This window comes from Haematobia irritans, chromosome 5, assembly GCF_050003625.1.
Source record: "Haematobia irritans isolate KBUSLIRL chromosome 5, ASM5000362v1, whole genome shotgun sequence".
Taxonomy (NCBI): domain Eukaryota; kingdom Metazoa; phylum Arthropoda; class Insecta; order Diptera; family Muscidae; genus Haematobia; species Haematobia irritans.
This window is the reverse complement of record NC_134401.1, coordinates 120,530,020-120,552,928: the sequence shown is the minus strand read 5'-3', so window position 1 is coordinate 120,552,928 and position 22,909 is coordinate 120,530,020. Positions and strand designations below refer to the sequence as shown.

The window sequence follows — 22,909 nt, the reverse complement described above, 5'->3', positions numbered from 1 at the left end:
AAAGTATTGTTCCACCAAGGCAACGCACCGTGCCACAAGTCATTGAGAACCATGGCAAAAATTCATGAATTGGGCTTCGAATTGCTTCCCCACCCACCGTATTCTCCAGATCTGGCCCCCAGCGACTTTTTCTTGTTCTCAGACCTCAAAAGGATGCTAGCAGGGAAAAAATTTGGCTGCAATGAAGAGGTGATCGCCGAAACTGAGGCCTATTTTGAGGCAAAACCGAAGGAGTACTACCAAAATTGTATCAAAAAATTGGAAGGTCGTTATAATCGTTGTAGCGCTCTTGAAGGGAACTATGTTGAATAATAAAAACGAATTTTTACAAAAAAATGTGTTTTTCTTTGTTATCAGCCAACCTGTTATACCCCCAACCTATGGTGGAGGGTATAAAAAGTGCCACCGTGGACGGTAAGGGTGCGGAAAACAGGATAATAGAAGCAGAAATTGTATGAGCTGAATCAAAAATTTATAATACAGCTGGAAATTGAGAAGGCAACATCCCTTGGATCAGAAACTCTGTTGTTAAAATTAAAAATAATTTCCTTGATGGCAGGAATCGGCTCGGTTAAGGAAATAGATCGAATTAAAGTTTTTACACAAAACATTAAGGGGATTAAATAATTCATAGTTATGTCTGCAAAATTCAGTCTTTAAGAATACAAAGTTCCTAGTTATACGATTTGGAACACTGTAGCAAATTCTCGATGTCAAGTAGTGTGAATCAGTATCTCCATTAATAAGATTAGTTAGAAACACAATACCGTCCATAAACCGTCTACATTGAAGAGATGGAAGATCAATTAACATAAGACGACTAGAATATCGAGGCAAATCGTATAAATTATTCCAGCCAAGCTAGTCAATTGACAAAAAAAGTGATCTTTCACAATAAAAACGTAACAACTCACACCTCCGACCTGGTCATGGTCACATTTCTGGTATGTTTCAGAGGGGAGACCATGTTGAAATATAATTCAACACTTTTCTGAATTAAGTGCTTTTTCATATAATCTGGCATTACGAGACAACGTCTTCAGTAAAATTTCTTGTATGCAATTTTTGGTTGAGGGAATTTAAGATTTTGTCCCGGTTGTAAAATACTATAAGTTTTGTTTGCTTGATTCTAAGAAACAAATTTTAATTTAGTCGTTTTTTTCAGCTGTTTTCTTCATGTGCTATTAAAGCCCTTTACAAACGTGTCAACGACAATTTAAATTTCCAAATGCATACTCCACTAAAAGTATAAATTATTTAAGTAAAAAACATATTTAAAATAAAGTATTGCATAACATATCCTAGTTTTGAAGGATATTTTGCTTTGTACTCAAACAGCCATTTCATTAATTTTGAAGTATTTTTCAGAATTATTAAAACCATGTGGACCTTAGGCAAACAAAATTTTCTTTCATGTGAAGACACCCAAATTTAATATGAAACACTTAACTTTAAAGACGACTTCCTTAAAAACTTAATGACTTTTGGATAAAGGCAAGACTTTAAATCAGAGAAATGCGTCTTCTATGCTCAGCAAAATTCGCATTCGTATTTTAAGGACATGGAATCTTTGGCCCCAGACAATATTTTTTTCAGTGTGTATAAAGAGTGATTTTTTGAAGCCACATAATTTCTGTACCCGTAATACAACTTCGAGAATATTTTAGGTTACTGAACTATCATTTTACATTTTGTGATATTGTTCCACCTAAACAAATCTCCCACTTTACATTCAATATAATACCACAAAAATATGTCTAGGTTTAAAGAGGCCTTAAAATGCAATTACATCCTACAATAAATTTTCTTTTGCTTGCGGTATACATTAAATATATGTATGTATTTAATATTAATTCTAGCCACAAATGACCTTAGATCAATTGTTGTTATGTTTTTCGATATTTTCAATAACAAATAATGCATTCCTTACAACTAAAAACAAAATAATAAAAAAACTAAAATGAAACAAAAAATATGAACACTACGACATGATACCTTAGCAAAAGACTTTAGGAAAATATATACGACTTGGTTCTGTGGTGGTTATTGTGGTACTCGTAGCTGCAGTTTGTGTTTTGCGAATCAATTTATAACAATCATGATCTCACTTTGTTGTTAGAGAAAGAAAAAAAAAAAAACAAAAACAAAACACAAATATCTAGACCACTGGAATCGGCTTCAAGTACTCCGAACACCAACAACGATTGCACCATACAACCCACACAGCAGGTCTATGGTGGCTAGAGATATATATCCATACATCTACCCATCCATTTATTTGTCCGCTAGTCTAACTTAGTGTCTCATGAATTCTTTTTGGTTTAAAGCAAAGTGAGCTAGAAACAACACCTCATGTCTGGAGGTATCGAGAGGTCTTATATTTAGCCATACTACTAGCATTTGCGCATGCAACTAATCTATTTAGCTTTGATTCGGACCTAGTAAATATCATAAATGTTGATTTCAGGTTGTGTTGAATAAATTGTTTGTGTTTGTTTTGCTTCAAGAAAAGAAGAAATCCGACAGCTGCATTTTGGATCTTTAATATTTTTTCTTCTATTACACATGGATGTTGAACATTTTTATGAGTCATTTTTAGTATTGAATAGTTTTGTCGCGTACTGGTTTTGTGTTTATTTCTTTGTATGATTTTTCAAGACTCTTGATTGTTGGTTACAAATAAAATGCTTGAGGTTAATCTTACGAGTTAATAGCAATTTAATATGATCATAGAATTTTCTATGTGGTTTATGAATAATTTTCCCACACTATGTCTTTGGATTACTTAGAGGCAGTGGATGTGGTGATGCCGGCTCCCCTTGGTTACAGAAATGTTGTTTTTGTTTGTATGAAATTCATTGATTTCTTGTTATAGAGTCAATGTTATAATTGTTTATGAATCCATTTACTATTTAGAGTATGACTTGAATATTAGGAATTCGCCGGAAATCCCTTGTTGGTCAATACAGCTGAGAAGGATGTTTTCATGTGGTAAAATCGAAAGACTTAAGTCACGAACTTGTATTTATTTACCAAACAAGTACAGTAAACTATAGCTCACTGATTTTAAGATTGACATAACTTAAAGTGGTTAAATTGCTGAGCATTGGTAGATTGTTGTTGCGACGACAATATTTTGTCATTATCAAAGATGGAATATTTACTTGAAGTTCGACCTACTGGCTACTAACTGGAAATGTGCAATTTCCTTAATTCATTTTACAAGGAAATTTGTTTTCAAATAAATTACACCGAACACCAAAAAGTGGATTATCCCACCTCAGTAATGCTGGTGACATTTCTGATGGTTTCAACGCTTCCCTAAGTGGTTTCACTGCAATGTGGAACGCCGATCGGAATCGGCTATAAAAAGAAGGTCCCTTCTCATTGAGCTTAACATGGAATCGGGCAGCACTCAGTGATAAAAGGGAAGTTCACCAATGTGGTATCACAATGGACTGAATAGTCTAAGTGAGCCTGATACATCGCGCTGCCACCTAACCTAACCTATATGGGTGGGAGCTATATCTAAATCTGAACCGATTTCCGATTGGTACGGACAGTCAGAATGTTAATTCTACTTGCTGTGCAAAATTTCAAGTAAGTCGGAGTAAAAGATTTGCCACTGTGGTCATATGAGTGTAAATGGGACGAAAGATATGTATGGGAGCTAAATCTAAATCTGAACCTATTTCAATCAAATTTGACACAGTAGACTATAGTACTGATTGTTCTTCTTGTGAAAAATTTCAAGCAAATTAGGGTAAAACTGTGGCTTCTGGGGCCATATAAAGGGTGATACGGTCAAAATTTGGTCAATATAAACTTGACGTATTTCTCATTTTGAAGGTGTGTGTGTGTGTAGAATGTTGCTCCTATTTTGATTTTGGAATTCACTCTTCAGTTGTCAAAATGCCGTCCAAGCAAGAAGAGCAGCGTATCAAAATTTTGCTCGCGCAACGCGAAAATCCGAGCTACTCGCACACAAAGCTGGCAAAATCGCTAAAAGTTGCCAAATCAACCGTTACAAATGTATTTAAAGTGTTTGGGGAACGTTTGTCGACAGCCAGGAAGTCTGGATCGGGGGGAAATCGAAAACCGGAAGCCGCTGAGACGACAAAGAGAGTTGCCGGTAGTTTCAAGCGAAACCCTAACCTCTCTCTCCGAGATGCCGCAAATAAGCTGGGTGTATCGTTAGGAGCATATAGCTTCAGATTACTGGCGGATCTGGAAAACGTTAACTTAAGCAGTCTGCTACTGTTTTTGGAACAATCTGGTTGGTTCAACAAAGAAAAATAATCAAGAAGGTTCAGCGGTTAAAACTAGAAGTGCCCATATGTAATAGGTACTTTTAGTTAATGTGGTATCACAATGGACTGAATAGTCTAAGTGAGCCTGAATCTTAATCGGGCTGCCACCTTAACCTAACCATCGTCTACAACCGTGCATCGAGCCGGACTATCGACTTACAAGAAGGCAGTGACTCCAAATCGCGATGATAAACAAAATACGACGGCCAAAGCGCGATCCCGGAGGCTGTACACGACGATGGTGACGAAGTTTGACTGCGTGGTAATGGACGACGAAACCCACGTCAAAGCCGACTACAAGCAGCTTCCGGGACAGGAGTTTTATACGGCAAAAGGAAGGGGAAAGGTAGCAGATATTTTCAAGCACATAAAACTGTCAAAGTTCGCAAAGAAATATCTGGTTTGGCAAGCCATCTGTACCTGTGGCTTGAAAAGTAGCATTTTTATAGCTTCCGGGACTGTCAACCAAGAAATTTACGTGAAGGAGTGTTTGAATAAACGTCTGCTGCCTTTCCTGAAGAAACACGGTTGTTCCGCACTGTTTTGGCCAGATTTGGCATCTTGCCATTACGGTAAAAAGGGCGAGCAGCAGTTCAAGGCAAACTGGCTTTCTGCGGCGAAGAAGGTGGACAAGGTGGCTGTACAAAATCTGATGGCAGGTGTCAAGGGTGAGGCCCGGCAATTCGGATTTGGAAAAGCGAAAGCCTAACTGAATATTTTTCCTGAATATTATACTAATTGAATTTGAAAAAGAAATTTAATTTGATTTTTTAAATAAACGATTTCACCGATTTACACGCGTTTTCCCTTGACCAAATTTTGACCGTATCACCCTTTAAGTGCTAATCGGGCGAAAGATATATATGGGAGCTATATCAAAATCTTAACCGATTTCTTCGAAAATCAGTAGGGTTCTATTCTACACAAAACACATACTTGTGCCAAATTTGAAGGCGATTAGACTAAAACTGCGACCTAGACTTTGATCACAAGAATGTGTTCACAGACAGACGGACATGGCTATATCGACTCAAGGAGCCCACCCTGAGCATTTTTGCCAAAGACACCATGTGTCTATCTCCTCTCCTTCTGGTTGTTGTAAACATGTGCACTAACTTATAATACCCTGTTCCACAGTGTGGCGCAGGGTATAATTATTAGATTAAAGGAAACTCTCTCCAAACATAATAACTCCAAGAACTAAAATAAAGTTAAATAAAATTAATTTTATTGATCCTAGATTCAAAGCCAGTTAGGTCGCTAAAAAAATAATTTATTTTAAAGAAGCTGCATCTTTGGCTCGGAAGCAATACCTAAATCCTTAAGGGAAGGTCAAAATCTTTGTATCCAAGTAAATTTTTTTGAGTGTGGAGTCATATTTAAGCGAAAATAGAACTGTCGGCAATATATTTTTTTTATCACTCCATTGTGGGTTCTTCTTTAAGTTAACTTTCTCGTACAATTTCACCTTTCATTAGAGCTTAAGATTTAAAAAATAAATCAACGCAATGTTAAACCAGATTCAATGCAATAAATTATTTTATGCAAATAAAGTTGAATGAACTTCACATATGTAATAAATTGAGATAGACTAGCGTTGATTACGTTGTCTACGCAAATTCATTTCAAAAAACTTGCATACATGGTAAATGACTTCTGGAAAAGCAAAACATTTTGAAAAGTTTACATATGAAATATTTTGCTGAGTATTTTTCCTTTCATCAACATCATTAAAATAGCTTCGCGGCGTACTAGTTTTTGTTTTCTTTCAAAGCTTTAATGATAGTCTTTGACACCGCATTGAAATGCGGTTATGTTCATCTTTTACTCTGAAACATTAAATATACAATGATTTAATTATATGTGCAATAAATCATAATTTCAAGGTTATGTTTATGTATGTACAAATGGGAGCTTGACTCAGAGTTGGCATCAGACATCCAGGTAATAACCCTTTAGGTTTTGCCATTTCAATAATTCCATAATTATGCGAATATAATAATTAGTAGATACATTTGCTAAAGAAATGTTACAATTTATTACATCAAAATGTTACAATTCGTTTTGGGATTTTTTTTGGAATTAAATGTCGACAAATAATGTTATGTCGTTTGCTAACATTCTCGTAAATAGTCAGTATCGAAATTTTGACTCCAACTTTTGTGGGTAAGCGGGTGTGCGAGATTGGGCAGATTTTTTCTAATATCAAATAAAAAAAACTTTGAAGGATCAAAAATTTGTTTAAAAAATTTCAACATGGTTCGATTTCTGATTCATGTGCCTCAACTCACAGAGTATAAAGTGACAAAAATCCACATTTTTGTATAGAATGGTCAAAAAGAAAAATACTGGTTTTCATATGTTTCGGTGTAAAAAATATTATTTTTAGGTTCAAGCACATAATGTTCATAAACTAATATAACATGTTTGCGAAATATATGTTAATATGTTATGTTTGGGATATAATATAATTTTTTTTTTTTTGAATATAATATGTGTGGATGCAACACACATATCAATTTAGAGTATGCTGCAAGTAAAAAATGGGGTTAACCAATTGGTGCCTTAAATATATATACACACAACAAAAATTTCATTAAAAGTTAAAAGGTGAAACATAATTTGTTTGAACAATACAAACAATATTTTGGTTGAAACAATCCTGAAAATACATATGCTTGAAGCAGAATGTGATTGGAAGTATATGTTATAGAAGCGATTTTTTTTTTGAGGGTGTAGGCAATTTAAGCAATGCAGTCCATCATATCCCGCACCAAATTTTGGGATGGGAAAGCTGTCCGTACAATGGATACCGTTTTTGCTTACCCCAGACAACAATCGTAACAGCATGTGAGTCTTTTTAAGCGAAATCCGCAAGAGTTTCAAAGTGGTTGCACTCACGGTTGGTTCTACCAAAAATGGTAGATTTTTTACTGTTTGGTAGATTCGTAGAATTCTTTATGTTTTGGTAGATTTTGCAAAATATTCCACTCCAACTAAGAGATAATTCTCAAATTTTTATAGAAGTGATTTTTTTATAGAAATAACATTTAGAGAAAATTTTGTATAGAAAAAAAATTGACATAATTTTTTATAGAAATAAAATTTAAAAAATATTTTGTACAGAAATAAAATTTTAAGAAAATTCTCTATAGAAATTAAATTTTGACAAAATTTGCTATAGAAATAAAATGTTGACAAAATTTTCTATAGAAATAAAATTTTGACAAAATTTTCTATAGAAATAAAATTCTGACAAAATTTTCCACGGAAATAAGAAATTACAAAATTTTCTATAGAAAAAAAAATTAGACAATATTTTCCATAGAAATAAAAAAAGTACAAAATTTTTTATAGAAATAAAAAATAGACAAAATTTTCTCTAGAAATAAAAAATAGACAAAATTTTCTCTAGAAATAAAATTTTGACAAAATTTTCTATACAAATAATTTTTTATAGAATTAAAATTTAGACAATATTTTCCATAGAAATAAAATTTTGACAAAATTTTCCATGGAAATAAAACATAATTTTTTATAGAAATAAAATTTAAAAAATATTTTGTACAGAAATAAAATTTTAAGAAAATTCTCTATAGAAATTAAATTTTGACGAATTTTGCTATAGAAATAAAATGTTGACAAAATTTTCTATAGAAATAAAATGTTGACAAAATTTTCTATAGAAATACAACATTGACAAAATTTTCTCTAGAAATAAAATTTTGACAAAATTTTCTATAGAAACAAAATTTTAGTAAAATTTTCTATAGAAAAACATTTTTGACAAAATTCACTTTCAATTTTAAGGAAATTTACTATAGGACTAAAATTTTTACAACATTTTCTATGGAAAATTATTTTTATAGAAAATTTTGTCAAAATTTTATTTCTAGAGAACATTTTGTCTAATTTTTATTTCTATAAAAAATGTTGTAATTTTTTTATTTCTATGGAAAATATTATCTAATTTTTATTTCTATATAAAATTTTATAATTTCTTATTTCCATGGAAAATATGGCCGCTAACAACCATACCAAAATTGGTCCATATCGGTCTATAGGTATATACAGCCGATCCCCAATCACACAAAAATTGGTCCATATCGGTTCATAATCATGGTTGCCACTCGAGCCAAAAATAATCTATCAAAATTTTATTTCTATAGAAAATTTTGTCAAAATTTTATTTCTATAGAAAATTCTGTCCGAATTTTATTTCCATAGAAAATTTTGTCAAAATTTTAGTCCTATAGTAAATTTCCTCAAAATTGAAAGTGAATTTTGTCAAAATTGTTTTTCTATAGAAAATTTTACTAAAATTTTGTTTCTATAGAAAATTTTGTCAAAATTTTATTTCTAGAAAAAATTTTATCAATGTTGTATTTCTGTAGAAAATTTTGTCTAATTTTTTTTGTATAGAAAACTTTTTCATTTTTTATTTCTATGGAAAATATTGTCTAAATTTTATTTCTATAGAAAATTTCCTCAAACGTATATTTCTTTATTTTATTTCTATAGAAAATTTTGTCAATAAAAATGTCCATAGAAAATTTTATTTCTATGGAAAATATTGTCTAAATTTTAATTCTATAGAAAATTATTTCTATAGAAAATGTTGTCGAAATTTTATTTCTAGAGAAAATTTTGTCTAATTTTTATTTCTATAAAAAATTTTGTTATTTTTTATTTCTATGGAAGGTTAGGTTAGGTTAGGTGGCAGCCCGATGTATCAGGCACACTTCGACTATTCAGTCCATTGTTATACCACATTGGTGAACTTCTCTCTTATCACTGAGTGCTGCCCGATTCCATGTTAAGCTCAATGACAAGGGACATCCTTTTTTTATAGCCGAACGGCGTTCCACATTGCAGTGAAACCACTTAGAGAAGCTTTGAAACCCTCAGAAATGTCACCAGCATTACTGAGGTGGGATAATCCACCGGTCAAAAACTTTTTGGTGTTCGGTCGAAGCAGGAATCGAACCCACGACCTTGTGTATGCAAGGCGGGCATGCTAACCATTGCACCACGGTGGCTCTATAGAAATATTTCTATAGAAAATTTTGTAATTTCTTATTTCCATTCAAAATGTTTCGGTAGATTTTGCAAAATATTCCATTCCAACTGAGAGATAACTTTCAAATTTTTATAGAAAAGATTTTTTTATAGAAATAACATTTAGAGGAAATTTTGTATAAAAAAAATTGACATAATTTTTTATAGAAATAAAATTTAAAAAATATTTTGTACAGAAATAAAATTTTAAGAAAATTCTCTATAGAAATTAAATTTTGACAAAATTTGCTATAGAAATAAAAATTTGACAAAATTTATATGGAAATAACATTTTGACAAAATTTTCAATAGAAATAAATTGTTGACAAAATTTTCTATAGAAATAAAATTTAGACAATATTTTCCATAGAAATAAAAAATTATAATATTTTTTATAGAAATAAAAAGTGATAAAATTTTTCTATAGAAATAAAATATTGACAAAATTTTCTCTAGAAATAAAATTTTGACAAAATTTTCTATAGATACAAAATTTCAATAAAATTTTCTATAGAAATATATTTTTGACAAAATCCACTAAAGAAATACAATGTGGATAAAATTTACTATAGAAAAAAAATTTTTTTTGGCAAAATTTACTATAAAAATAACATTTTAACAATATTTTCTATGGAAATAAAGTTTTGGCAAAATTTTCCATAGAAATAAAAAATTTTACAAATTTTTCTATTGAAAAAAAAAAAAATACTAATTTGTCTATAGAAATAAAAATTTTAAAAATTTTTCTATAGAAATGAAATTTTGACAAAATTTTCTGTAGAAATAAAATTTTGACAATATTTTCTATGAAAATAACGTTTTGGCAAAATTTTCCATAGAAAAAAAAATTTTACAAATTTTTCTATTGAAAAAAAATACAAATTTGTCTATAGAAATACAAATTTTACAAATTTTTCTATAGAAGTGAAATTTTGACAAAATTTTCTGTAGAAATAAAATTTTGACAAAATTTTCTATGGAAATAAAATTTTTACAAAACTTTCTTTAGAAATAAAATTTTGACAAAATTTCCTATAGAAATAAAATTTTGACAAAATTTCCTATAGAAATAAAATTTTGACAAAATTTTCATAAAATTTTCTATAGAAATAAAACTTTGACAAAATTTCCGTATAAATAAAATGTGGACAAAATTTTCTATAGAAATAAAATTTTGACAAAATTTCCTATAGAAATAAAATTTTTACAAAAGTTTCATATAGATATAAAATGTTGATAAAATTTTCTATAGAAATAAAATTTTGACAATAATTTCTAGAAAAATAAAAGTTTAAAAAAGTTCCTATAGAAATAAAATTTTTGACAAAAGTTTTTATAGAAATTAAATTTTTACAAATTTTTTCTTTAGAAATAAAATTTTGACAAAATTTCCTGCTCATTCGATATTAAAATCGTAAAAGCGTGTGAGGCTTTTTAAAAGAAATCCAGGGAAGTTTAGAAATAAAATTTTTAGAAATAAAATTTTTCTCTACACTGAAAAAACAGTGAACCCACCAGGAAGAAAACTTTCGGTTAATTTTAGAAAATTTTGAATATTTATAGAAAATTTTAACTAAACAGTATTACAAACGTTTGCATCGCGCCGAGGTCATAAAAATAAGTAAATATTTTTCGACAAATTCAAGAAAATTTATTAGACATAACTAAGATTTTTCACTTGTTAAAGAAAATTTTGTAGTTTGAAGGAAAAACTTGGATTTCAAAATTGCAAGAATGTCTTTAGTTACATACGAAGTTCATGATGGATGCATTTTTGGTAAAATTTACAAATTTAAAGAATTTCTGAACTATTTTGTGGAAGGCACGAATTTAGTTAATCTTTATGCTTCATTTGAGTATATTTTTTTCCTCGGTTTTAGTTAATTTAACTAACGTACACAAAAAATGATTAGAGTAAAGGAAACTTTCTCCAAACATAATAATTGCATGAACTAAAATAAAGTTAAATTGGCTTTAGTGAAATAGAGAGTTCACTTTTTTTTGAGTGTAGAAATAAAATTTTGACATAATTTTCTATAGATACAAAATTTCAATAAAATTTTCTATTGAAATACATTTTTGACAAAATTCACTAAAGAAATTCAATTTTGACAAAATTTACTATAGAAAAAATTTTTTTGACAAAATTTACTATAAAAATAAAATTTTAACGATATTTTCTATGGAAATAAAGTTTTGATAAAATTTTCTATAGAAATAAAAATTTTACAAATTTTTCTATAGAAATAAAAATTTTACAAATTTTTCTATAGAAGTGAAATTTTGACAAAATTTTCTGTAGAAGTAAAATTTTAACAAAATTTTCTATGGAAATAAAATTTTGACAAAATTTTCATACAATTTTCTATAGAAATAAAACTTTGACAAAATTTCCCGTATAAATAAAATGTGGACAAAATTTTCTATAGAAATAAAATTTTGACAAAATTTCCTATAGAAATAAAATTTTGACAAAATTTTCTTAAAATTTTCTATAGAAATAAAACTTTGACAAAATTTCTCATATAAATAAAATTTGGACAAAATTTTCTATGGAAATAAAATATTGACAAAATTTTCTATAGAAATAAAATTTTTACAAAATTTTCATATAGATATAAAATGTTGATAAAATTTTCTATAGAAATAAAATTTTGACAAAAATTTCTATAAAAATAAAAGTTTGACAAAAGTTCCTATAAAAATAAAATTTTTGACAAAAGTTTTTATAGAAATTAAATTTTTACAAATTTTTTCCCTAGAAATAAAATTTTGACAACATTTCCTGCTCATTCAATATTAAAATCGTAAAAGCGTGTGTGGCTTTTTAAAAGAAATCCAGGGAAGTTTAGAAATAAAATTTTTAGAAGTAAAATTTTCCTCTAGAAATAAAATTTTGACAAAATTTTCTATTGAAATACATTTTTGACAAAATTCACTAAAGAAATACAATTTTGACAAAATTTACTATAGAAAGAAAAATTGGCAAAATTTACTATAAAAATAAAATTTTAACGATATTTTCTATGGAAATAAAGTTTTGACAAAATTTTTTATAGAAATAAAAATGTTACAAATTTTTCTATAGAAATAAAAATTTTACAAATTTTTCTATAGAAGTGAAATTGTGACAAAATTTTCTTTAGAAATAAAATTTTGACAAAATTTCCTATAGAAATAGTATTTTGACAAAATTTCCTATAGAAATGAAATTTTGACAAAATTTTCTATAGAAATAAAACTTTGACAAAATTTCCCGTATAAATAAAATGTGGTCAAAATTTTCTATAGAAATAAAATTTTGACAAAATTTCCTATAGAAATAAAATTTTGACAAAATTTTCTTAAAATTTTCTATAGAAATAAAACTTTGACAAAATTTCTCATATAAATAAAATTTGGACAAAATTTTCTATGGAAATAAAATATTGACAAAATTTTCTATAGAAATAAAATTTTTACAAAATTTTCATATAGATATAAAATGTTGATAAAATTTTCTATAGAAATACAATTTTGACTAAAATTTCTATAAAAATAAAAGTTTGACAAAAGTTCCTATAGAAATAAAATTTTTGACAAAAGTTTTTATAGAAATTAAATTTATACAAATTTTTTCTCCAGAAATAAAATTTTAACAAAATTTTCTGCTCATTCGATATTAAAATCGTAAAAGCGTGTGAGACTTTTTAAAAGAAATCCGGGGAAGTTTAGAAATAAAATTTTGACAAAACTTTCATATAAAAAAAAATTAATAAAATTTTCTCTAGAAATAAAATTTTGACAAAATTTTCTTTAGAAATAAAAATTTGACGAATTTTTCTATAGAAATAAAATTTTAACAATATTTTCTATGGAAATAAAATTTTGACAAAATTTTTTATAAAAATAAAAATTTGGCAAAAGTTCCTATAGAAATAAAATTTTTGACAAAGGTTTTTTTTAGAAATTAAATTTTAACAAAATTTTTCTCCTTTTCTCAATTTTGACAAAATTTTCTGCTCATTCCATATGAAAAACGTAACAGTGTGTGAGGCCTTTTAAAAGAAATCCGGGGGAGTTTATGAGTTGTTTCGTGAAAGTCGACGGTGGTTATTTGCGTTAAATTCTAACGTCACACATTAGTGTCAAAATCGAAATGGTATTAGTTGAAGCTTCTTTTGGAATACCTCATCCATCTACAAAATATTTGGTATTGCATAGGCTAGATAATACAACAACACAATTCCTTTTTGCTGGTATTTTCCATCTCTTTTAAAACTTTGGATATTCATTCCTTCAATTCGTTTTCATCACACATCATTATGCATCCCCATAAAATTGGGCAATTTCCACTTATTCGTTTTTTTCCACTTCATTTAGTTTTGAATAATGATTTAGCCTATTTTTGTCTGGCATTCCCGCACCCTCTAACACTCACTTCAGTTTGGAAAATCATTGAACTGCCAAAGCATAATTTACATAGCCTATGTCCATGTACTCACATAGTCGGGTATGTATTTGGTAAAGGGAGTCAAAAAGACCAATTATTGAGGTTTGTGTGAAATGTTCGCTACTGCTGTTTACTTTTTTTCTTCTTAAAAAGTTTTTACATTGAATTGATGAAAATGGTTTTTCTTTTGGAATATTTTCGTAACATGGCTTGCTTAGGGGATTCACATATTTTCAGTAAATGTTTCAACATGTTTTTGTTTATTTGTAAATTATTGCTTGGTAAGTGCAAATTTATATCTGCAGATTATGTTTGTTTTTGTGTGGTAGCTATTAAGTCAATTCCATTAAATTGGGAGCCATGCTTTGACCCGAAATAGCCCTGAAGAAAGATGTGTGAAGTAACCATTTTAATGTGGATTGATAGTTGAATTAATAGTTTATCAAACATACATTCATCAATGCAGGGAGTGTTTGTAATATTTATGATGGAATTAAAAACAAATATATTTTTTGTAATACTTAAATGCTTTCGAAATATATTGTACTTAGCACTCATGCCATTAACCAATATTGAATGATGTGTATTGGGGATTGCAAGCAAAATTTTCTTATATTCTTCTTTTTTAAATTTAGAAAAAGTACATTAATGCTCACATTTGGATTGGAGAGTTTTTCTAAAAAAGGAGGCAAATTTGGATGCATTGAATTTAATTTTTCGTTGCTCATTATAAGCCAATTATTCAACTATGACAAACACCAAATGATGATTTTGGTTCACTTCAAAAACCATCTTAAGCAAATTTTTGCTTGCTCGCCTCGATGGAAGGTGGAGACGCGATCATAGAATCGAATTTTGGATACTTAAAATTTTTTGAAATACTATTGTCAAAATTTCCTATCGAAATGAAATTTGGAGAAAATTTCCTATCGAAATAAAATTTGGAGAAAATTTCCTATTGAAATTAAATTTGGAGAAAATTTCCTATAGAAATGAAATTTGGAGAAAATTTCCTATAGAAATAAAATTTTGTAAACATTTCTATAGAAATGAAATTTTGAGAACATTTCATATAGAAGCGAAATTTTGAACAAATTTCCTATAGAAATGAAATTTTGACATATGTTTTTTAGAAATGAAATTTTGATAAGATTTCCTATAGAAATAAAATTCTACAAAAACGAGATTTTGACAAAATTTCCATAGAAAGGAAGAAGTTTTGAAAATTATCCTGTAGAAATGAAATTTTTAGAAATTCTTATAGAAACGAGATTTTGTGAAAATTTTCTATAGAAACGAGATTTTGAGAACATTTCTATGAAATGAAATTTTGAAAAAATTTTTTATAGAAATGAAATTTTGAGAAAATTTTTTATAGAAATGAAATTTTAAGAAAATTGTCTATATTAAAATAAATTTTGAGTAATTTTCCTACAGAAACGAGATTTTGAGAAAATTTCCTATAGAAATGAAATTTTGAGAAAATATCCTATAGAAATGAAATTGTGACAAAAATTCTTATGGAAATGAAATTTTAAGAAAATATCCCATAGAAATGAAATTTTGACAAAATTTCCTATAAAAATTAAATTTTGACAAAATTTCCTATAGAAAGGAAGAAGTTTTGAAAAATATCCTGTAGATATGAAATTTTGAGAAAATTTTCTGTAGAAACGAGACTTTGAGAAAAATTTCTATGGTATGAAATTTTGAGAAAATTTTTTATAGAAATGAAATTTTGAGAAAATTGCCTATAAAAATTAAATTTTCCTACAGAAACCAGATGTTGAGAAAATTTCCGATAGAAATTTTGAGAAAATTTCCTATAGAAATCAAATTTCTCAAAGTTTCATTGCCTATAGAAATGAAATTTTAAGAAAATTTCCTAGAGAAATGAAATTTTGACAAAATGTTTTTTTAGAAATGAAGTTTTAAGAAAATTTCCTATAGAAATAAAATTCTACAAAAATGGAATTTTTACAAAATTTCCATAGAAAGGAAGAATTTTTGAAAATTATCCTGTAGAAATGAAATTCTTTGAAAATTTCTTATAGAAACGAGATTTTGAGAAAATTTTCTATAGAAACGAGATTTTGAGAAAATTTTCTATGAAATGAAATTTTGAGAAATTTTTTTATAGAAATCAAATTTTGAGAAAATTTTTATAGAAATGAAATTTTGAGAAAATTGTCTATATTAAAATAAACTTTGAGAAATTTTCCTACAGAAACGAGATTTTGAGAAAATTTCCGATAGACATTTTGAGAAAATTTCCTATAGAAATGAAATTTTGAGAAAATTTCATTTTGACAAAAATTCCTATAGAAATGAAATTGTAACAAAATTTCCTATAGAAATGAAATTGTGACAAAAATTCCTATAGAAATGAAATTTTAAGAAAATTTCCTATAGAAATGAAATTTTAAGAAAATATCCGATAGAAATGAAGTTTTGACAAAATTTCCTATAGAAATGAAGTTTTGACAAAATTTCCTATAGAAATGAAATTATGACAAAATTTCCTATAAAAATGAAATTTTGACAACATTTTCTATAAAAATGAAATTTTGACAAAATTTCCTATAAAAATGAAATTTTGACAAAATTTCCTATAGAAAGGAAATTTTGAGAAAATACCCTATAAAAATTAAATTTTGACAAAATTTCCTACAGAAATGAAATGTTGACAAAATTTCCTATAAAAGTGAAATTTAGACAAAATTTTGACAAAATTCGCTTTAGAAATGAAATTTATTTCGCTATTCGGAGAAAAATGTCTTCTGTTTCCAACGTAATTGGCCATATAATTAATAATGAAGAGCTATATCTGGCAATTTACGCTTCAAGGACCTCATCATTTTCACTAAATTTTGTATAATTAAATCTCAAATGTGCAGTGCTATGTATAGTTGAAAAGCGCCGCCAGACTATAAAATGCATTAACCATTCACATGTTGTAGATGGAAAATGCTTCTTTGCAATAAATCTTGGCTCCCAAATGAGACAATTTTGCTTGTCGACATAGACACTGTGGTGGAAATGGACCTTTTTAGTTAAGATGATTTTTCAATATTCAAAATTTGCAACATTTTTATGGAGAATTTTTTATGATTCCAATGTGTATAATTCCTCTTGTATAGGGTGATTCAAAGTACCATCTTTTGTTGGAACCTCATTTATATTGCTAATGTATACACTGAAAAAAATATTCTCGTGAGGTCAAAGATTTCATATCTTTAAGATACGAATGCAAATTTTGCTTAGCATAGAAGACGCATTTCTCTAATATAAAGTTATTTTCCTTGTCCAAAAGTCGATAAACTTTTCAATAAAGTCGTATTGGCCTTTTAATTAAGTGATTTGACTTAAAAATGGGTATCTTAACATGAAAGAAAAAAATTATAGGCTAAGGTCAACTTGACTTTAATAATTCAGAAAAATTCTTTAAATTTAATGAAATTGTCTTTAAATTTGTTGTCTTTTTGCATCTTGACTACAAAGCAAAAAATCGTTCAAATATAGGACATGTTTTTCAAAACTTTATTTTAAAGAAGTTTTTTCTTCAAAAGCTCGGAATCAATGCCAAATTTTTTAAAGTAAAGACAAAATCTTTGGAACCGAGTATGCTTTTTTTTCAGTGTACGCTTGGCTAAGTACTTATTGTACCACCCTCGTATAATTTAGAACCTATGATCAATGTTCCTGGTGTCCTGACCACACTTATGCATTAAGGCTTCATTTATTTCTCATGTAATGCGTTATACTAAACACAAGTTTGTTTCCTAAGTCTTTTGTTTTTAATAACTATATAAACAAAAATGATGTCAATCACTATGATTATCTTCTTACGCATACACAATTTACCAAATAATTGTTTATTATTTAATAGTTTCAATTATAACATTATTTACTTAGTAGATGTTGCAAACTAACTTTGTTTATTTTTTCCTCTTGTAAGGAAATTGATTATTACATTAAAGATTTCAGGGCTTTTTATTTCCCTTTCTACGAATAAGCTTCGAAGCACTTACTTTAAAACCAAATCAAAATTAAAACAAATATTTGATTCAATTCAATTAATAAAATCAATAAAAAATACCACTCGAATAAACCACAATAGACCGCAACTAAATAAAAACTAAATTTAAAAAGTCATTCAAAAAAAGTCATGCATTAGCCCAGAAATATACAACAGCCGAAATTAAAGAAAGAGAAAAAGAAAATAATAACAATAACAATGAAAGCAATAATAAAATTTTTTGTTGACCATGAAAGTCGTTTTTGCATTTCATTACAGGCATAAACATACCCTCCCTTTCTATCCGTGGCCTATGTAAAGCTAGTGCGAGGTTTTCATTATTAGCCTCTTTGTAATAAAAAAGAAATTTCATTTTGGCTAGGCCAAATGAAAACGCAAGCCTTTCGGCCACTTAAGTAGTTGGTAAGAAGCAAAAAAACGCAAATAGCTCTTGACCATGGCACGTACCTGTGAGTTGGTTTTTTCTCGCCTCCTTCTTATGTTTCTTTTGATGAATAGTTTAACGAAACGTTAAGCAGCAAATTGGTAACACTGAAATGAAAACAAAAAGAGAAAAAAGTCCATGAATGGAGGAGCAAGTGAGTGTGCTTATAGTGGGTGCGTGTTGAAAGATAATTTCACTTTCATTTTATTCGCGTTCGATAGCCTGTCTTGGAGGATTACCTTAAATTTGAACTTTTTGTAAAGTTATTATTATGGAAAGGTTTGATAACAGACAGATATTTGGACAACATGTAAACAACTATATTTGATGTTGCTGAGATTAAATGGGGGCGATTTACTGGAATTAAATTCTCCATAATTTGGTATCAAATTATGATTAATTTCTTTAGTTTGCAGAGCCACCGTAGTGCAATGACCAACCTTGGGTCATAGGCTATATCCAGGAATCTGATAAAACTTCAATGAATGCGCTCACGATGTTTATGAATACTTTTGTTGTAGCAAACGTTTGAAATAGTTGTATCGTAGAGTGAAAGACTTTCCTTTTATTTCCCATGGGTGTTGAATTTAAAAATGTTTAATTCCATTATGACAAAATTTCTTATAGAAATGAAATTTTTAAAAAAATTGCTATAGAAATTAAGTTTTGACAAAATTTCCTATAGAAATAAAGTTTTGACAAAATTTCCTGTAGAAATTAAATAGAAATGAAAATTTGGAAAAAATTCCTATAGAAATGAAAATTTGCAAAAAATTCCTATAGAAATGAAATTTTGACAAAATGTTCCTACAGAAATGAGATTTTGAAAAAATTTCCTATAAAAATTAAGTTAAAATTAAATTAAATTTTGTATAAAAATTTCATTATTATAGGAAAATGGAATTTGTAGTATATTTTCTGTAGAACTGAAATTTTAACAAAACTTCCTATATAATGGATATTTTGACAAAATTTCCTAAAGATATGAAATTTTGCAAAAATTTCTTATAGAAATAAAACTTTTACAAAATTTTATCTAGAAATTAAATATTGCGAATATTTCTAATAGAAATAATAATTTCAAAATTTCCCATAGATATGAAAATGAAATGAACATTTTGACAAAATGTCCTATAGAAATGAAATTTTTACAAGATTTCCTATAGAAATGAAGTTTTGCAAAATTTCCTATAGAAATGGAATTTTTTTTTTTAAATTTGAAAAAAATTCCTATGGAAATAAAATGTTGATAAAATTTCCGACAGTAATAAATATTGTGAAAATTTCTTATAGAAATAATATTTTACAAAAATTTCTTCATGAAATGAAATATTGCAAAAAGTTCTAATAGAAATAAAAATTTGCGAAAATTTCCTATAGATATGAAATTTTGACAAAATTTCCTATAGAAATGAAAAATTTGACAATATTTCCTATAGAAATGAAATTTTGACAAAATTCTTATATATATGGAATTTTGAGAAAAGTTCCTCCTAAAATGAAAATTTGACTAAATTTTCGATAGAAATGAAATTTTATATAAGTATTATATAATATAATTATCAATATTTAAATATTGGGTTTCTAAAGAGAGAAATCATTAACTGTTTAGAAGAATATTTTGACAAAACTTCCGCTTAAAATGAAATTTTGTCAAAATTGTCTATAGAAATGAAATTTTATATAAGTACAAATAAAATATCAATATTAAACTATTGTTTTTCTAAAGGGAGAAATCGTTAATTATTTAGAAGAAAATTTTGACAAAATTTCCTATAGAAATGAAAGTTTGACAAAATTTCCCATAAAAATGAAATGTTGACAAAATTTCCTATATCAATGAAAATTTGACAAATTTTCCTATTGAAATGAAATTTTCACAAAAATTTCCTATAGAAATGAAATTTTGACAAAATTTTCCTTTAAATATGAATTTTGGAAAAATTTCCTACAAAAATGAAATTTGACAAAATTTCCTATAGAAATGAAATTTTGACAAAATTTCCTATTGAAATGAAATTTTGACAAAATTTCCTAGAGAAATGAAATTTTGAAAAATTTTCCTTTAAATATGAATTTTGGCAAAATTTCCTATAGAAATGAAATTTTAAATAAAAAAATAATAAAATTATCAATATTAAAATATTGTGTTTCTAAACAGAGAAATCATTAAGAAGAATATGGCTATTCACCATCTCATCAATATACCGATTAAAATATTACGATCTTGAAGTAACTATTTTGTTTTTAAGTTTAATGATCTTAAATGAAAGAGGTATTATTATTACAGTACAAAATGTTATAAATTAGACGAAACATTTTTTTGTATATCTTTGAAATATTTCAAATCGCCAATTAAGACTTTTTTTGGCCAAAAATAGCCAGAATAAAGGGTGATACGATCAAAATTTGGTCAATATAAACTTGACGTATTTCTTTCAATTTTGCATTTAAAAAACCTGAACACCCCTCATTTTGAAGGTGTGCCTGTGTGTAGAATGTTGCTCCTATTTTGATTTTGGAATTCACTCTTCAGTTGTCAAAATGCCGTCCAAGCAAGAAGAGCAGCGTATCAAAATTTTGCTCGCGCATCGCGAAAATCCGAGCTACTCGCACGCAAAGCTGGCAAAATCGCTATACGTTGCCAAATCAACCGTTACAAATGTAATTAAAGTGTTTGGGGAACGTTTGTCGACAGCCAGGAAGTCTGGATCGGGGGGAAATCGAAAACCGGAAGCCGCTGAGACGACAAAGAGAGTTGCCGGTAGTTTCAAGCGAAACCCTAACCTCTCTCTCCGAGATGCCGCAAATAAGCTGGGTGTATCGTCTACAACCGTGCATCGAGCCAACAAACGAGCCGGACTATCGACTTACAAGAAGGTAGTGACTCCAAATCGCGATGATAAACAAAATACGACGGCCAAAGCGCGATCCCGGAGGCTGTACACGACGATGCTGACGAAGTTTGACTACGTGGTAATGGACGACGAAACCTACGTCAAAGCCGACTACAAACAGCTTCCGGGACAGGAGTTTCATACGGCAAAAGGAAGGGGAAAGGTAGCAGATATTTTCAAGCACATAAAACTGTCAAAGTTCGCAAAGAAATATCTGGTTTGGCAAGCCATCTGTACCTGTGGCTTGAAAAGCAGCATATTCATAGCTTCCGGGACTGTCAACCAAGAAATTTACGTGAAAGAGTGTTTGAATAAACGTCTGCTGCCGTTCCTGAAGAAACACGGTTGTTCCGTACTGTTTTGGCCGGATTTGGCATCTTGCCATTACGGTAAAAAGGCCATGGAGTGGTACGCCGCCAACAACGTGCAGGTGGTTCCCAAGGACAAGAACCCTCCCAACACGCTAGAGCTCCGCCCAATTGAGAAATACTGGGCTATTGTCAAGCGGAACCTAAAGAAGACCAAAACAAAAACTTCTAAGGAGGAGCAGCAGTTCAAGGCAAACTGGCTTTCTGCAGCGAAGAAGGTGGACAAGGTGGCTGTACAAAATCTGATGGCAGGTGTCAAGCGTGAGGCCCGGCAATTCGGATTTGGAAAAGCGAAAGCCTAACTGAATATTTTTCCTGAATTTTATACTAATTGAACTTGAAAAAGAAATTTAATTTGATTTTTTAAATAAACGATTTCACCGATTTACACGCGTTTTCCCTTGACCAAAGTTTGACCGTATCACCCTTTACTAAATAATCACGGGACAAGATATTTGAGAACATATTTGATAATCATTATTATCACTACTCGTATAATTATTCAGATGAAAACATTTTTCCTTCTATACACATTTCGCATATTCATCTACTTTTTAAAACCTAACATAGGTGGCCAGTTTTGGGTATAACATTGTTGTGTAGAGAATTTCTTACAATAGGAACAAGTGGTAATTTTTTAAAAATGAAAATTCACGACAGAAATTTTATATAGTTTCATTTGCTCTCAAACTAAAATTATATAAGAATTTTCAACAAAACAACAAAACAAATATCAACAAAAGACAACTGTGCACACATTTATATTTATGCACATAAATATATTAATATAACTTTCATTTTCAATGATAGATTTTTAGTTTGTTGACATTTCCAAGTAATTGTATTGTCATTGTTGTAATAATAATATTCATTGCTGAAATTCAATGAAAGTCATTTATGTTTTGGTCTATGTGTCAATCGAATACTATGTTATAACTTAATGTTATAATTTAAACTGTAATTCAATAAAAGCGAAATTTATTAGTTTCTTTTACAAACGCTTACGTTGAAACTTGACTGATGTGGGCACACACACATATTTATAACATATAGAAACACATGTGTATATATTAACATAATATATAAATTTTTTTTAATTATCAAAAAACGTAGCAAAAATATAAAACCAAAATAAAACTGTATGTGTTAGTATGGACAATAAGCCAACTTTACTATACTTTCTAAATCCAGAGCAATAATAGAATTATAAAAAAAAATCCAAAAACTTTTTAATTGTTTACTAGCAGCTATTAAACCGATATGTGTTTAAATGCTGTAGCATGAAATAGTTAATGATTGTGTTGAATTAAAGCGTGCGAATTATTCTCCATATATGACAAAATCTTTCGGAAGGAAGTTGCAAAATCAAATTATCTTAGAG

The 22,909-nt window shown here is 28.4% G+C and overlaps 1 protein-coding gene across 3 annotated transcripts in view; it reads right to left on the bottom strand.

The window, feature by feature from the left end:
- The window catches only part of LOC142237433 (uncharacterized), a 94,247-nt gene that overhangs the window by 61,346 nt on the left and 9,992 nt on the right, over positions 1-22,909 (bottom strand). For 2 of the 3 annotated variants that reach the window (XM_075308742.1, XM_075308743.1), the window contains exon 2: positions 18,287-18,370. The exons of the other annotated variant lie outside the window; for it this stretch is intronic. The gene's annotated coding sequence lies outside the window, so the exon portion shown is untranslated. The remainder of the gene's footprint in view (positions 1-18,286; positions 18,371-22,909) is intronic. 3 annotated transcript variants of the gene reach the window in all.